Source organism: Pelobates fuscus, chromosome 3, assembly GCF_036172605.1.
Source record: "Pelobates fuscus isolate aPelFus1 chromosome 3, aPelFus1.pri, whole genome shotgun sequence".
Taxonomy (NCBI): Eukaryota; Metazoa; Chordata; class Amphibia; order Anura; family Pelobatidae; genus Pelobates; species Pelobates fuscus.
The window spans coordinates 366,632,992-366,637,451 of NC_086319.1; positions in this window are offsets into that span (position 1 = coordinate 366,632,992).

Here is a 4,460-nt window from a genome sequence, read left to right on the forward strand (position 1 = left end):
AAAACTTATTGACTCGAGTATAAGACTAGAGTGGGAAATTCAGCAGCTACTGGTAAATTTCTAAATAAAATTAGATCCTAAAAAAATTATATTAATTTAATATTTATTTACAGTGTGTGTATATAATGAATGCAGTGTGTGCGTATGAGTGCAGTGCGTGTATGAGTGCAGTGCGTGTATGAGTGCAGTGTGTGTGTGTATGAGTGCAGTGTGTGTGTGTATGAGTGCAGTGTGTGTGTGTATATATTAATTGAATATTTATTTCCAGTGTGTGTGTGTATATATTAATTGAATATTTATTTCCAGTGTGTGTATATAATGTATGCAGTGTGTGTATATGAATGAAGTGTGAGTGTGTGTGATGCAGTGTGTGTTTGTGTATGTGTTGGTGGGGGTGGGCATTTCATATATTATTAATTATTTTTTTTTTTTTTTTTTTCTTATATTATTATTTTTTATATTATTATTTATTATTTAATTATAATTTTTTTTATATTATTATTTTTTTTATTATTATTTATTATTTAATTATTATTATTATTATTTTTAATTATATTTAATTATTATTTTTTTTCGTCCCCCCTCCCTGCTTGATACATGGCAGGGAGGGGGGCTCCTTCCCTGGTGCTCCAGTGTCATTGGTAGTTCAGTGGGGGGAGAGGGGGGCTGGCAGAGCTGTACTTACCTGTCCTGCAGCTCCTGCCAGCTCTCTCCTCCTCCGCGCGGTCTGTGCAGCTCCCTCGGTCAGCTCCCAGTGTAAGTCTCGCGAGAGCCGCGGCTCTCGCGAGACTTACACTGGGAGCTGACCGAGGTGCTGAACGGACGGCGCGGAGGAGGAGAGAGCAGACAGGAGCTGCAGGACAGGTAAGTACAGCTCTGCCAGCCCCCCTCTCCCCCCGTCTGTATTATGGCAATGCAAATTGCCATAATACAGACTATGACTCGAGTATAAGCCGAGTTGGGGTTTTTCAGCCCCAAAAATGGGCTGAAAAACTCGGCTTATACTCGAGTATATACGGTATTTACTTATCGCTGACTTTTAGAATAGAAGAATAGCTATCAGTTTCCCTTGAATACATGCATTTTTCACTTCTGGTCCTTTAGTTTCAAGGTTGCCGTATGTTTTTATTTTTTTTTACTGCCCCTTACCACCTTCCTGTTATGGGAGTGATCTCAAAACAAATGGACTCGCTTCAAATAAATAGGTTGGTTGTGGCTTTTTTTTTTTTTTTTTTTTTTTATAATTCTTTATTTTTAGGTTTTTTGTGCAGGTGAGTACATTATTTTTGTCAGGGCGCCACGACAGCGCATATACATACATGAATGCACATCTTTAGTAGTGGCATAGTTTCCTAGCACTTATTTAACAGGTATAACAGGTGCAACGCTAAATGTCAATAGGTTAAATACATGGCAAATAGTCAGTCAACTTTAACATTACATTGAAGAGAAAAAACTGTTAGTAGAGTACGCTTATGTTGCGGTGCTATTTTGTTCGTAATGACAGTTGCATCACATAGAGCAATCAAAAGGAGCGTTATCACTTGCGTAAACCAATCAACGGGATCAGCTTTGTTTGGAATGTGCTCCTGAGAGAGTCTGTCCTAATTTTATGGTGTGTGTGCAGTTTAATACAGGCTAGGTTTACTTATTGTATGAAATTAACAAAATAAAACAGTAACTGCTTTTCACGTGAAAATCATATTAGTGGCTTCTTTTTAAACCTTAAAGGGACACTATACTCACCAGAACAACTATAGCTTATTGTATTTATCCTGGTGAGTAGCTGCAGACTCCATGTTGTTTTTAAAATTCTAGGATCAGGAATACATGTTTGTGTTCCTGACACTATAGTGTTTATTGAATGTTCTGTTAAAGGGTCAATCACATTATGTAAGTGCAAAGTTAATGAGGCAGAATCTGGCTTATAACCGCACTCATTTATACTAATGTCTACAATGCTAAGACAGACCCTCAGAGCTGTCAGGCAAGCAGCAAAGCGCTTTGTGATAGAATTCTGTATAAAGTGTTTTATCTTTGTGGGAAAGGGGTTCTTTTCTAAAATTGTTTCCACGGTGAGTCTCATGCCTTCACAGATGCATTAAACCAAACTTGTCTGCAATTTTTGTAAGTTGTGGGTTACCCGAAGAGTGATCAAGAAGTGACACCCAGGGGTCCTTAGGGAGGGACACCTGTAGGATCTCACTGAGAATACTTCTAACCACAGCATTGGTAATCAAGCCCCAGCCACATAAATAGGTGTCAGGAGTCAGGACTAGTGCAAGTCAAATATCAATATTTAAGATGATGCGTGTAACGGAGCTGCAGTACTCCAACCGAGTACCTCCGCCAAGTCTGCTTCCTTGTAGCTATCTGGGACCCTGAAACACTTCAGACCCAGACGCCGAGACTTGACTGGGATCACTTAGGGCCTTTTCCACCCTGGACCAAACACGACACATGGTGAAGGTTAAACAACTCTTTAATGAAACAGCACACATAGTTTAAGCCCCCAACAGCCTCATTTACATACAATAGGTTACATAGATTACTATAGTACAAGGAAGGGTGGGGTCAGACAATAGCAAGGGCTGATGGGAGATTGAGGAGGGACAGAGCAGCTAGATTAAAATTGTCTGGCAGTGTCCCTGGGACAACGCCCTGCTGGGGAAACAATAGGACAGGAAAAAGGGGGTAAGGGGGAGATGCACAAACCAGCAATACATTCAACATACCCTGCACAAATAATAGGCACAATGTGACAAAACACAAAAGGAATTTGGGAGCCCACCCATAGTGTCTGTTTTCCATCCCCAGTGATGGTGACTACTGTCACAGTGCGTTTTTATTTTCAAGCATAAAACCCCACTGCTCTAATAACAGAGGCTCCTCCAAGGCTATGCCCATACATTGTGTGAATGCATGTGTGTGTGGGCAAATAAAAAGAGAACTGTATAGTACGCATATTATGGCTGGAGGCTTGGTGTTCTGTAAGTTTTACTATCTACCTGTAACCAAGTAATCGCTGGTCATGGTGGCATCATCTCACCAACAATGACATCTCTAAGTATACCTGGGTTTCCTGGTTCTACATTTGTGACGGATCCATTGAGCCACCTTAACAATCTTGTGCTACAAGAGCACACTAAAAACGTCTGTTCCAGTAAAGTGCTTAAAAGGTTCCTGGAACTGGTCCACTTGAGTGCAATGTTCTCCCTGTTGGCTCAACCCTATCAAAATAAATAATGCTTGTATCAGTGCCTCTCACATTGAAACTGAAGGCACATGGATAAAGTCTGAGGGTCATGGATATCCTTGATGAGGCCAGGAAGAGTCTGATAAACACATGTGGGCCTATTTTGCTCTATGGCCAAGCAACAGTCTCTATTTAATCAATTCTTGTCAGGGATATTCACTAATAACCTTGTGAAGAACACCGTGGTCTTCTTTGAAACCACATAAGGACTCCTCTGCTCACAGATGCAGTAAGTGAAAGCTTTCAGATACCATCTGCAAGCTCATTTGCAGATCTATCTTATACTGGCTACACAACCAGTGCATTATCAAGCCTGCCCCAACTGGCAGCATATCACATGGGGAGTAGCAAGGGCTAGATCCTCTTTAACACCTATGTTGAAAGACCGTCACTACTCACAGATACAGACCTGGACTGCGTGTAAATAAACTCCTGCATATACATATGTTGGTTCTACACACAAATATCTTGAAATACACGCAAATAAAACCCTGCATTAAAGGGACACTCCACTGCCCAAATATAAAAATCACTTTTTAAAGGATATACCCTAAATGAAAACATGCATGCATTTAATAAGGCGTTTTCTTTTATTGGGGTTATTTCTAAAATGAAAGCTTGAAAAAGCTGCAGTTCTCTTGGCTGCTGCCTTTGCAAGCCCTCCCCTTCTGTGACTGTCCAATCACAGACTACACAATGCAGTGTCTATGGAGTGCATGTAGTGTGTGTAGCGGTTTCAGTGTGTGTGTTTGTGTAATTGATGCAGTGACTGTTGTGCAAGTAGTCCATCAAGTTCAGCCTTCCTCACATATGCTTTTGCTGTTGATCCAAAAGAAGGCAAAAAACCCAGTCTGAAGTGCTTCCAATTTTGCAACAAACTAGGAAAAAATTCCTTCTTGACCCCAAAATAGCAGTCAGATGTCTCCTTGGATCAAGCAGCTATTAGCCCACTAATTAGAAATGGTATCTCTGTATGTTATGTTTTTGCAAGTATTTATCCAATTGCAATTTAAACATCTGTATAGACTCTGACAAAACCACCTCTTCCGGCAATAAATTCCATATCCTTATTGCTCTTACTGTAAAAAAACCTTTTCTTTGCCTTAGATGAAATCTCCTTTCTTCAAGCCTAAATGTGTGACCTCGTGTCCTATGTATAGCCCTGTTTATGAATAGATTTCCAGATAATGGTTTGTACTGGCCC